General features: G+C 50.1%; 1 protein-coding gene across 5 annotated transcripts in view; it reads left to right on the top strand.

The window, feature by feature from the left end:
- Positions 1 to 13,501, top strand: part of DCAKD (dephospho-CoA kinase domain containing) — a 31,759-nt gene that overhangs the window by 5,898 nt on the left and 12,360 nt on the right. The window lies entirely within an intron of this gene.

Below are 13,501 nucleotides of genomic sequence, written 5' to 3'. Positions count from 1 at the left end.
GGTGTGAGCCACCATGCTTGGCCCTTTTTCCTTCTTGAACTCGTATTTCCACTTTGTTTCCTCACAGAAGTTTTTTCTAATGTAATAGTTTTTGGGTTTTTTTGAGACAGGGTCTCCGTCTGTCACCCAGGCTGGAGTGCAGTGGCGGGATCACAGCTCACTGCAGTCTTGACCTCTTGGGTTCAAGCAATACTCCCACCTTAGCTTCCCCAGTAGCTGGGACTGCAGGTTTTCGCCACCATGCTCGGCCAATTTTTTTTTTTTTCCCAAATGAAAGCAAGATTATTAGATAAGTAATGGAATAAAGAATGGCTACACCATAGGCAGAACACCCCTGAGGGCTGCTGGCTGGCTATTTTTATGGTTCTTTCTTTCTTTCTGAGACAGAGCCTATCTCACTGTGTCACCAGGCTGGAGTGCAGTGGTACAGTCTTGGCTCACTGCAGCCTCTACCTCCCAGATTCAAACGCTTCTCAAGCCTCAGCATCCTGAGTAGCTGGGATTACAGGTGCACGCCACCACGCCTGGCTAATTTTTGTTTTGTGTTTCTTTGAGACAGAGTCTTGCTCTGTCACCCAGGCTGGAGTGCAGTGGCACGATCTTGGCTCACTACAACCTCCGCCTCCCTGGTTCAAGCAATTCTTCTGCCTCAGCCTCCCGAATAGCTGGGACTACAGGCATGCACCACCATGCCCGGCTAATTTTTGTATTTTTAGTAGAGACGGGGTTTCATCATATTGACCAGGCAGGTCTCAAACTCCCGACCTCGTGATCCGCCCGCCTTGGACTGCCAAAGTGCTGGGATTACAGGTGTGAGCCACCGCGCCTGGCCTAATTTTTGTATTTTTAGTAGAGATGGGCTTTCGCCATATTGGCCAGGCAGGCTGGTCTCAAACTCCTGGCCTCAAGTGATCTGCCTACATCAGCCTCCCAGAGTGCTGGGATTCCAGCTAATTTTTTTTTTTTTCAGTTTTTTTTGTAGAGACAGAGCCTCACTATGTTGCCCAGGCTGGTCTTGAACTCCTGGGCTCAAGTGATCCTCCTGCCTTGACTTCCCAAAGTGCTGGGATTATATGCATGAGACACTGTGCCTGACCATGTAATAATACATTTTATGCCTGAAAGCCTTTGGTTTATCATCCTATTTCTCTGCAACAAAAATACATACAAAATTAAACTTTTTAAAAATTGTGTTATGAGTATTAAATGTTTCTTTTTGATTGAGTTGTCACAATTATAAAATACACAATTGATAAAAACAACGTAAACAAAGTTTTGAGTATTTCTCTTGATAAGCTAAGTGGGCCGGGCATGGTGGCTCATGCTTGTAATCTCAACACTTTGGGAGGCCAGGGCAGGCAGATTGCTTCAGCTCAGGTGTTTGAGACTAGCCAGGGGCCAGGCGTGGTGGCTCACACCTGTAATCCCAGCACTTTGGGAGGCCAAGGTGGGTGGATCACAAGTTTAGGAGTTCAAGACCGGCCTGACCAACATGGTGAAGCCCCGTCTCTACTAAAGATGCAAAAGTTAGGCGGGTGTGGTGGCGTGTGCCTGTAATCCCAGCTACTGGGGAGGCTGAGGCAGGAGAATCATTTGAACCCGGGAGGCGGAGGTTGCAGTGAGCCGAGATTGTGCCACTGCATTCCAGCCTGGTCGACAGGGTGAGACTCCGTCTCAAAAAAAAAAAAAGAAAGAAAAATAAAGAGAGAGACTAGCCAGGGCAACACAGCAAAACCTCATCTCTACAAAAAATTTTTTAAAATTAGCTGGGCATGTTGGTGCATGCCTGTAGTCCCAGCCACTTGGGAGGCTGAGCCCAGGAGGGTTGAAACTTCACTGAGCTGTGATCACACCACTGCATTCCAGCCTAGACAATGGAGTGAGACTCTGTCTCAAAAAAAAAAATAAGCTGGGTGGAGCTTTTTTAAACTCACGTGTCTATCCATGTTTATTTGTATATTTACTAGAATGAGCAGAGTGCTTTTTTTTTCTTTGGCTGTAACCATTGAAAAAGTTTCTTCATGTAAATTAAATACACAGGAGTTGAAGGCATTTTGTTTTAGCAATATCACTCAGTTCTTTGAACACCTTCTGAATTGTGGGCTGAAAAATCACATCCGATTATTAATCTGTCAGTCCCCAGTTCTTTTAGGTTCTCCTTTAACTTTCTTGAAGGCCAAGGTTTAGAAACCACCTGACTCATGCAAGGATTTTTCCTTAGTCACTGTAGGCAGTCACTTTCTTAGCATGAATACTGACCTTTTGAATTGCCCTTTCTGGTGCCTAGGGGATTTTCACTGTGTGGGACCACGCACCTCAGTATGATTTAGCATGGGTGGGTGGTTATGCCTTTCTCTGAAACATGGGAGATGGGTGAGTGTGAAGGAGCTGGGTAGGAGAGCCAGTGGGAATTGAGTTGGAAATTTATGACCCTGAAACTCTGCCTTTGTGCCCCTTGGAAAATCTTCATGCTTCCCCTAGGTGTTCCCATTCTCCTGTGTGTAGGCCACCTGGCACTACTGTGGGCAAACATAGAGCTTCTTTTTCTTTTCTTTTTTTTTTTTTTGAGACGGAATCTTGCTCTGTCACACAGGCTGGAATGCAATGGCACAACCTCGGCTCACTGCAACCTCTACCTCCTGGGTTCAAGTAATTCTCCTGCCTCAGCCTCCCGAGTAGCTGGGACTATAGGCACGCACCACCACACCTGGCTAATTTTTGTATTTTTGGTAGAGATAGGGTTTCACTATATTGGCCAGACTGGTCTTGAACTCCTGACCTTGTGATCCATCCTCCTCGGCCTCCCAAAGTGCTGGGATTACAGGCATGAGCCACCGCGCCGGGTCAGAACTTCTTATAACTTTCATTTCCTCACTTTGAGAAAGTACTGCTCTTACACTCTAGTTCCTGCCTGCTGGGAAACTCAGCTTCCTAGGCATTCTCTCTCACAGTTTCCTCATCTTTTAGCTCAATATATTGTCAGCCCAGGAATGTGGAGGTGGGAAGTAATGTGGAAAGGTTTTGTGATTCTCATTTTAAAATAGTTGATGTTGCCTGGCACAATGGCTCACGCCTGTAATCCTAGCACTTTGGGAGGCTGAGGCTAGTGGATCACTTGAGGTCAGGAGTTCAAAACCAGCCTGGCCAACATGGTGAAACCCCATCTCTACTAAAAACACAAAACAAATTAGCCGGGTGTGGTGGCAGGTGCCTGTAATCCCAGCTACTCGGGAGGCTAAGGCAGGTAGAGGTTGAACCCAGGAGGTAGAGGTTACAGTGAGCTGAAATCGCGCCACTGCCTTCCAGCCTGGGTAACAGAGCGAGACTCCGTCTAAAAAAACAAAACAAAACAAAACAAAACAAAAGTTACTGTTGAGTTCCAGCTTGCCCATGAGCTGAATATTTTGCTGCATGGTTTATGTATTAATTCAACAAGTATCTTTTTTTTTTTTTTTGAGACGGAGTCTTGCTCTGTTGCCCAGGCTGGAGTGCAGTGGTGCAATCTTTGCTCACTGCAGCCTCCCCTTCCTGGGTTTAAGTGATTCTCCTGCCTCAGCCTCCTGAGTAGCTGGGACTACAGGCACATGCCACACCTGGCTAATTTTTGTATTTTTAGTAGAGACAGGATTTCACTATGTTGGCCAGGCTGGTCCCAAACTCCTGACCTCAGGTGATCCGCCCGCCTCAGCCTCCCAAAGTGCTGGGATTACAGGTGTGAGCCACTGCACCTGGCCACTTGCCACAGCTCTTAAGCAGATTCCAGCCAGTTCCAGACAGGGGTTGGGTTCAGCGGGACAGGACCTGACAGTCTCTGATGGGGGAAGATTGGGCAGAGAGGGGAGTGAATGGGGCAGTCCCTGGGGAAGAGCCTTGTCTGGGACTGTGGGGACATTGAGACACAGGCCTGAGGGCAGTGATCTAGAGGGGAGTGGTTGGAGATGCTGGGAGGATATAGCTGCGTCTTTCTTGAGGCTCCTGTAGGACTCTCCATGGACTACTTGGCTTGTAGCCACTGAGATGGGAACTGTTAGAGGGCTGTGAGCAGAGGCCTGACATGATGCGAGTTGCATTTCAAAGGGTCACACTAGCTGCTTTGTTAGGAACAGACTATTGGGGAGCAAAGGTGCAGCAGGAAATGGCTCAGAGGCTGCTGCAGGGATTCAGCAGCGAGATGGTGGCACTCATGCACCAGAGGGCTTCTGGGTGGGCTGTGCAGGTGGGAAGTAGCGCTGGCTGGGCACTGCGGGTTGGATGAAGGGTATGAGAGAGGCCAGGAGTACTCCAAGGCTTTTGGCCTATACAAGTGGAAGGAGGGAGGTGCTCTTTAGGGAAACAGTGTTATGAGAAAAACCCAGAATAGTGTAGAAAAACATTCCCCCAAATCGGGAGGGAGCCGAGAGACCAAAGAATGGTTCGAACAAGTCCAGCGTGGCGAGTAGGTGAGCGGATTAGGACTTAAATGCACGGCACTCCTCGGTGACAGCAGGACAGCTCTGGGCATCTGTGCCGCCTCCCATCTCCAGGCTGCCTTTAAGCTAATTTTCTGGCTCTTTGCCTCCTGTGTGTGTGATGAGACTGTTTTCTTTGGTATGTGCCCAGCTATGCCCTAGGATGTTTGGGTTCTCAGGGACACCTGCTTCTCGGCTAGGCACCATGGCCTTGGCTTACCGCCCAGCCTGCAGGGTTCAAACAGCGCACATACACCCGTAAGTAACCCATCACACTACAAATGGAGTAGACTGCAGTGGCTGTGACATGTCACACAGTGAGTTGGGGAAGATGAGGTGACTGTGACCTATATCACCTCATTTAATCCTGTCACGACCCCATGAGTAGTCATTACAAATCTTTTTTTTTTTTGAGACAGAGTCTCACTCTGTCACCCAGGCTGGAGTGCAGTGGCACAATCTCAGCTGACTGCAACCTCTGCCTCCCGGGTTCAAGCTCAAATCCTATTTTATACTCAAGGAAAGAGAAGCTCAGAATGCAGAAATAAATTGCCTACAGCCATACAGCTAGTTAAGGGACAGAGCTAATCCCAACCAAGGTCCCTTTGATTCTGAACCCTCTGAGAATGTGCAGTCACTGTGATCCTTTTTTTGCATAAATGGCAACAAAGTAGTCCAGTCCAAACAGCCTCCCTGCCCATTCATGAAAGCTGGAGTGCCGGTTTGTGCCTGGAGAGTGCTCAAGTAGAGAAGAGAGACCTGTCCCCTCCCTGCCCTTGGTGTTGGCAAAGGGAGCAGGGAGGAGGCAGAGGGAGGCAGATGCCAGCTCCTTTCTTTGTGGCTCTCTCCAGGTAACTAGCAGCCTGGAGGAGGTGGTGGCTTAATGGGCCTAGCCCATGAAGAGAACTTGGACTTGAAGGTTTAAACAACAACCTCTCACCAATAATGAAAGATTAGGAGTGGGGAAGCCGTATATAAAAATAGCACTTAATAGTTAACTGGCAAACAATTTATTTTTGCAACTACTGGTTCCTCGAGAAATAATTGGGTCCCAAGGCAGGGAATGACTCATTTTCATGAATGATTATATTGATCATTGGTGCAAAACAGATACACCCCCTTAGGAAAGCAGTTCTCTCTGGCTGGTCAGGCGTGCCCAGTGTGAAATCCTGAGAGGCGGCAAAGGGAGGAGGATAGGGGCTGCAAACCAAGGGAGCCAGGTCCTGGCCCGGCACATGCAGGAGTGGGACTGTTGAATGGGAGATGAGAAGCAACAGAATTTGCCTCCAACATAACTCCTGAGCTCTCGCAAAGGAAGAAGGTGACAGAGCGAGACCCTGTCTCAAAGAAGAGAAAAAAAAGTCATATGAACAGAAATAAAAGTCCAAAGCATGACGAGTCCAAAGGAGGGAAAGTAAATGGAGTGACGAGAGATGGCAGGGGCCTCATTTGGGTTGGGGGATTGGATGAGGCTGCTCCAGGGGATGTGACTTGCTCCCATGCTGCTTCAGGTCCTGGCTCAGACAATGATGTGCCTGTCACTCTTTTTTTTTCTTTTTTTTTTTTTTTGAAGTCAGGGTCTTGTTCTGCACCCAGGCTGGAGTGCAATGGTACAGTCATGGCTTACTGCAGCCTCCAACTCCTGGGCTCAAGCAATTCTCCCACCTCAGCCTCTCGAGTAGCTGGGACTGCAGACACATGCCATCATGCCCAGCTAATTTTTTTCTTTATTTTAAGAGACAAGATCTTGCTTTGTTGCCCAGGGTGGCCTCTAACTTCTGGGCTCCAGTGATCCTCCCACCTTGGCCTCCCAAAGTGCTGTGATTGCAGGCGTGAGCCACCATGCACGGCCCACCACTGCTCTTGATACCCTTACCCACTTACCACCACCACACTTACTGGTACTGTGAGTTTATTGTTTTACCCGTTCCCCCCACTCTCTCCCACCTCCCCCGACTCCTTCCCGTGCCTGGTGTCTGATTGGTTGACACAGTCAGTACAGGGTGACTGAAGAGGAGTTAGCCCTGAGGTGAGTCTGGCAGAGGGAACACCGCCATAGAGCCTTTGGGGTCAAAAAGAGCCCACATGTTCAGGGACAGAAGGAAGATCAGTGTGACAGGCACCAGGCATGGACAGGGAGTGAATGAGGGAGTCATACAGGGCCTGGAGACCCCTGTAAAGGGCCAGGAGGAGGCGGGAGAAGGCAGTGAAGGTTTTAGATGGGAGTGACATGATCAGATGACTCCTTTAAACCATGACCCTGGCTACCTTGGGGAGAAGCCAGGCAGGGACCAGGTCATGAGGCTACTGGAGTGGTCCGGGCACAGGTGCTGGTGGCTTAGGCTAACAGAATGGGCCTAGTGGGATTAGAACTTGGCCAGACCTCCCAGAGCAGTAGAGCTTTATTTAGCCCATTAATTTTTCCCTAAGAGAAACACTGCCAGGGGAGATTCTAAGACAGACCATTCTCTGAATGTACTTACTCTTCTCGGGGCTACTGGGCCCAAGAAGTAAAAACTGAGAGGCAATCTGGAGACACCTGATGCAGAAGAGCCCACCATTTATGGAGCACAATAGAATCTGATCGTCATTTCACAGGCCTTAAAGCTTCACTGCAGATTTGGGGCGCAGGCACCAGCTCTAACCCAAACTCCTTGCCCTTTTCTTTGCACCCTGCTGCCTTTCACTGACATGGAGAATGAGGAAAAGAAAGGATAGGGTGTGGCTTCCCTGGGATCCGAGGCCTGCTTTTCCTTCTGGCTCCTCCTTGGCTGATGAATCCCATACCTGGGATTGGTTCCAGAATCCAGCTTCCATTTCTCCTGCACAGGGCATTGGCTCCTTCTCTGTTACTGTGGCTTGGTGTTGTCCTTCCTCTTCCAGCCAAGCCAGCTCTGTGAACAGCTTTTGGTGTTGAGGAGGAAGATTCCCAGCCGCCAACAGTAATGTCATCCCTTGGTTTGCCAGGGGAGCTTTTTTTTTTTTTTTTTGAGATGGAGTTTCACTCTTGTTGCCCAGGCTGGAGTGCAGTGGCGCAATCTCAGCTGACCGCAACCTCCGCCTCCTGGGTTCAAGCGATTCCCCTGCCTCAGCCTCCTGAATAGCTGGGATTACAGGCATGCACTACCATGCCTGGCTAATTTTGTATTTTTAGTAGAGATGGGGTTTCACCATGTTGGTCAGGCTGGTCTCGAACTCCCGACCTCAGGTGATCCGCCCACCTCGGCCTCCCAAAGTGCTGGGATTACAGGCATGAGCCGCCGCACCCGGCCTTTTCTTTTTTTTTAGATGGAGTCTCACTCTGTTGCCCAGGCTGGAGTCCAGAGTGGCATGATCTTGGCTCACGGCAACCTCCGCTTCCCGGGTTCAAGCAATTCTCCTGCTTCAGCCTCCCTAATAGCTGGGATTACAGGCGTGTGCCACCACACCTAGCTAATTTTTGTATTTTTAGTAGAGACAGGGTTTCGCCATGTTGGCCAGGCTGGTCTCAAACTCCTGGTCTCAAGTGATCCACCCACCCTGGCCTCCCAAAGTGCTGAGATTACAGGCCACTGCGCCCGGCCCCAGGGGAGCATTTATTGACCGCTCCCAGGAGAGCTCTGAACCACTGAAGAGGAGGAAGAAGTCACCAGTGTGACTCCCAGCCTCCCCGGGGAGCTGCGCCGTTCTTGGCGCTGAAAGTCCAGCCCCTCTCACTCACAAGTGTGGGGACTGAGGCTCAGAGGAGGGAAGGCACCCGGGGCTCAGGGGCTCACCTGTTTCTTGTATGGAGTCCTTACCACCCTGGGCCAGGCTGGAGAGAAGACTTCCTGCAGTGACAGAATTCAGACGAGGACCCAGGACTTTCCACTTCCAGTCCACAGCCTTTCATTTTAGCCGTGGTTCTAGGCCTAACTGATTCAGATTCAGTGGGCTGGGGTAGATGGAACCTGGGTGTCTGTATCTTTTGTAAGTTTCACATTAAATTCAGATTATAGCCAGGTTTAGCACTTGCTGTGAGGAATGTACTGCCTCTGTGTAAGCGGCAGTGGAATGTGGGAAGCCAGATCGGATTCTGGAGAATGATGACTTGACCAGAGCAGGAAGAGGGTCATGAACACAGGTGATCAAAGGTGGTCGTTTGTTCATGTGGGCTTGACAAGGGAGCTGCCGGCAGGTCTAGGTGGGACTTGGAGGCCGCTGGGTACCTAAGCCTCCATTTCCTCCTTGCTGAGCTTTGGGAGGACCGTGGGCTGCAGCTTCCTCCCTGGCAGATCCCAGCAGATCTGTGCGCAGCCAAGTGAGTGGGAAGGCACTCATACAGCAGGCCCGGGGCCAGCACCACGTGACCATTCCTGCTCACCTGTCAGCGCTCTGTTCTTAGATGTTTTCATCTGGTACTATCTAGCGCTCCAGTTTTCCCAAGGGGCAAGACTTGTATTTTCCTCTGGTTATCCAAGAGGTCCCTGGCACTGTTCCTGCAGAGCACAGAGGAGCTCGGTGGATGGTTAGTGAAGGAATGAGCTACAGAGGGGCTCGTTGGACAGGAACAGCTGTTACTTGTCGAGGCCCTTGAAGTTGGGGACCCGGAGCCTCCCCGGGCGTGTGCTCCTTCATCCCCTTGGCCTTCCTGACAGAGGCCAAACAGCTGTTGGTCTGTTTCCACAGATGCTCGGTCAAGGCACTGAGAAGGGAAGATACTCATTAGGTAACCCAGGAGGCTGGAATTTACATCTGTGCTCTGGCCATTGTCCACACATCCCCTCACCCCCCCATTCTGCAGGAGGAAAACAGTATGATAATCAAGAAATTATTTATCTTTGGCTCTGAATTGATTTGCCTACAAACAGATTCATCTTCCTTACTTTGTCTCATTAGTCTAAAGGTAAATTAATTTTTCATTCCTTGAGTACTTTAAAGGCAGGGGTCTAGACTAGGGGTTAGGAGCCCTGAATTCCATCCAGCCTTTGCTAATAGCTGGTGGTGGGAAGTTCCCTCCCTTCTCTGGTCCTCAGTCTCCACTGCTGTAAAAGAAGAGTTAGAATTTATCCTGAGCCCTGTTACACATCAGAACTACCTGGGCAGACGGATCACCTGAGGTCAGGAGTTCGAGCCAGCCAGGCCAACATGGCGAAACCTCGTCTCTATTAAAAATACAAAAAAGTCAGCCAGGCATAGTGGCGCATGTCTGTAATCCTAGCTACTTGGGAGGCTGAGGCAGGACAATCTCTTGAACCCAAGAGGCAGAGGTTGCAGTGAGCCCAGATTGCACCGCCAATCTGGGGACCAGAGAGACTCTTGTCTCAAGAAAAGAAAAAAAAAAAAAGAACTGCCCAGGCAGCTCCATCCCCAGAGATTCAGATTTAATAGGTATCAGGAGGGACCTGGGCATCTGTGTACAGGGGGATGGATGGTCTTCCAGCTCCTTCAGCTGAACCTGGCAAGGTTGGATGACCTAGTAACTGTCGCTTGCTTGCAGAGACGAGAGATCAGGGCCCTGTGGAAACCTGGCCCTTGCCTGTTCACTAGTCCTGGCCTAGTCTGAAGTCCCATTCCCATTCCTCCAGACTGGGCTTTGGTGGAGAGAAACAGACTGTCATTACTTTAGGGACGACAGTAGGGTGGGAATTAAAAAAGCTTTTGCGGGCCGGGCACGGTGGCTCACACCTGTAATCCCAGCACTTCGGGAGGCCGAGGCGGGTGGATCACAAGGTCAGGAGGTCAAGCATCCTGGCTGACCCAGTGAAACCCTGTCTACTAAAAATACAAAAAAAAATTGCCGAGCATGGTGGCGGTGCCTGTAGTCCCAGCTAGTCGGGAGGTTGAGGCAGGAGAATAGTGTGAACCCGGGAGGCGGAGCTTACAATGAACTGAGATTGCGCCGCTGTGCTCCAAGCTGGGCAACAGAGCAAGACTCCGTCTCAAAAAAAAAAAAAAAAAAAGGCTCTTGAGGCTGGATGTGGTGGTTCACGCTTGTAATCCCAGTACTTTGGGAGGCTGAGGTGGGTGGATCACCTGAGGTCAGGAGTTCGAGACCAGCCATGGCCAACATGGTGAAACCCCATCTCTACTAAAAATAGAAAAACTAACTGGGCATGGTGGCGGCTGCCTGTAATCCCAACTACTTGGGAGTCTGAGGCAGGAGAATCGCTTGTACCCGGGAGGCAGAGGTTGCAGTGAGCTGAGATGCACCATTGCACTCCAACGTGGTCAACAGCAAGAGTGAAATTCCATCTCAAAAAAAAAAAAAGTTCTTTTTAGATTTTCTATTTGAAAACTTCAGCTGAGTGGCTGACATTTTGTTTGTTTGTTTTGTTTGTTTGTTTTTACAACTGAACCCTGTCCTTTTTGTGACCTGGAGGGACATCACCAGCCCCAGAGAGACTGAGGAGAAATTATTGTTTTTAATAGAGAGAGAGAGCCTTGCTATGTTGCCCAGGCTGGCCTCGAACTCCTGGTCTCGAGCAATCCTCCTGCCTCAGCCTCCCAAAGCACTGGGATTACAGGCGTGAGCACCGTACTTGGCCTAGAAATGATTGTTAAATAGTTGAATAATGTAGCTAGGTCTGTCCATTTGGATGATGACTCCGTGGTGGATAGTTTCCTCTTTCCACCTCTGGCTTTCCGGGGTGAGAATGAGCAGTGGCAGATTTCAATTTCTAGGTTGGTCCCCTGCTGCCCCAAGCCAGGCACCAACTCAGCCACATCCAAGCAGCTGCCTCCCCTGTCATTTGGTGCGTCCTCACGGGAGGCAAACTCATTTCAATGTAAGCGCAAGCAAAGTGTAATTAGGACAGTAAATCTGCTGCTTAACAGCAACAAAAAAAGTCCTATGACAGATTTCACAGTCCTGGAGAAGTGATTTGAGGCTGAAGGAAGGGTAGGAGAGACCTGCCCTTTGATTTAATTGCTTCCAGCCTGGGAACAAAGTCCACAACATGGTAACCTCATTTACTCCAGAAAATGCACCATGACTTTTTAAAAGTCTACGGTGTGATAGTCTGAGGTTGGAGGAATAGGGACATGATTTCATGAAAGTCTTTTTTTTCTTTCTTTCTATGCCTTGCAATGGAACTGTAACTCCTACTTTTCACCCTGTATCACTATCCTCACTTCCATTTTTGGAACATTTAGCATTTATCAAGCAACATTCCATGGACTGCAGATGCATTTTCTTTTTCTTTTTTTTTTCTCTGAGACAGAGTCTCGCTCTGTCACCCAGGCTGGAGTGCAGGGGCGTGATCTCGGCTCACTGCACCCTCCACCTCCCAGGTTCAAGCGATTCTCGTGCCTCAGGCTCTTGAGTAGCTGGGATTACAGGCGCCCGCTACCATGCCCAGCTAGCCACCGTGCCCGGCCTGCATATGCATTTTCTCATTCAGTCTGCACAACAACCCTATGAGGCAGTCTTTATTTTTTTTGAGATAGAGTCTCTGTCACCCAGGCTGGAGCGCAGGGGAGTGATGTCGGCTCACTGCAACCTCCGCCTCCCAGGTTCAAGCGATTCTCCTGCCTCAGCCTCCCAAGTAGCTGGGATTACAGGTGCGTGCCACCACAGTCAGCTAATTTTTGTATTTTTAGTAGAGATGGGGTTTTCAGCCATGCTGGCTTGTGGGCTGGTCTCAGACTCCCCTGACTCCTCAGTAATCACCTGTCTGCTGGCCCTCCCAAAGTGCTTGGGATTATAGGACTTGAGCTACCACTCCAGCCTTTTTTTTTTTGATAGAGCCCCGCTTGTCACCCAGGCTTGAGTGCAAGGGCGATCTCCGCCATCGCAACCTCTGCCTCCTGGGTTCAAGCAGTTCTCCTGCCTCAGCTCGAGTAGCTGGGATTACAGGCACCCGCTCACCACACCCAGCTTCACTCTTTTCGGCGTTTTAGCAGGAGACAGTGCCTCACCACGCTACCTAGGCTGTCCTCATAAACTCCTGAGCCTGCCGACCATCTCGGCCTCCAAAGTTGGGATTACAGCCTGAGCCACTGTGCCTGTTTTTTTTTCTATCTTTCTTTTTTTTTTTGAGACGGAGTCTGAGCCTATGCTGCTGCCTCAGGCTGGAGTGCAATGGCTGCATCTCGGGCTTACTGGAACCTCCTCCACTCTCCTGGGTCTGCCATTCTCCTGTGTCAGCCTCCCGAGCAGCTGGGACTTCAGGCGTGTGCCACCATGCCCGGTTAACTTTTTGTATTTTTAGTAGAGACAGGATTTCACCATGTTAGCCAGGATGGTCTCCATCTCCTGACCTCGTGATCTGCCTGCCTCAGCCTCCTGAAGTGCTGGGATTACAGGTGTGAGCCACCGCGCCCAGCCAAGGCAGTCTTATGATCCATAAAACCTCATTTTATGGATGAGAAAACTGAGGTTCAGGGAGGCAAGCGGCTTGCCCGGGGTTGCAGCACATGTGAGTGGAGGAGCTGGGTGTGAAGAAGCCATGCCCCAACCTTTGTGCTGTGCTGCTGCTTCTTGGTTTGAGGGAGCCACAAACCACGACGCCAGCTCAAAGTCACACCCCCAGCATCGCCCAGCCTCCAGGCCTTTCCCTCACATTCCTTCTTGGCAAGACTGGTACTTTTCTAAACCTCAGTCTTAGTGGCTGCCGAGCCACTACTTGCAGCTCAGTTCCCCATCTGGGCCACTTCTTGGTTGAAGAAGAGGATTGTGCGTCTCCACCTAGACCAGCCACCTAGGCAGTCCTTGTGCTGGTATTGAAGGGGAAGTGATCCATGGGACCTTCTGTGGGGAGGAGGCTTTGGAGCAAAAGAGGGCCCTAGCACCTGGACTCTTTTGTGGTCTCTCCTGCAACTTCCATGGATGGCTGCAGGCAGGCCATTTCTTCCCTTTGAGCCTCAGTCTCGTAGACTAGAAAGTAAAGGTCAGGGGGACCTGTGGGTATCTGAAGAGTGCCATGGGTCCATTGCAGAGAGAGACAGGTGTCTCCTTCCTCTAGGAAGTTGGCCTCCAACGAGTTCCTGCCTTGTCCAGAAAGCATGCTGCCTAACAGCATCCGAACTTGCCCTGCCTGTTCAGCATTTTGATTGCTGAATTTATACTGTTCGTTTGCCTTTTTTTTTTTGAG

The sequence above is a fragment of the Papio anubis genome, chromosome 17 (assembly GCF_008728515.1).
Source record: "Papio anubis isolate 15944 chromosome 17, Panubis1.0, whole genome shotgun sequence".
NCBI classification, from domain to species: domain Eukaryota; kingdom Metazoa; phylum Chordata; class Mammalia; order Primates; family Cercopithecidae; genus Papio; species Papio anubis.
Note: the sequence above shows the minus strand (reverse complement) of the source record. Positions and strands in the feature narration are given on the sequence as shown.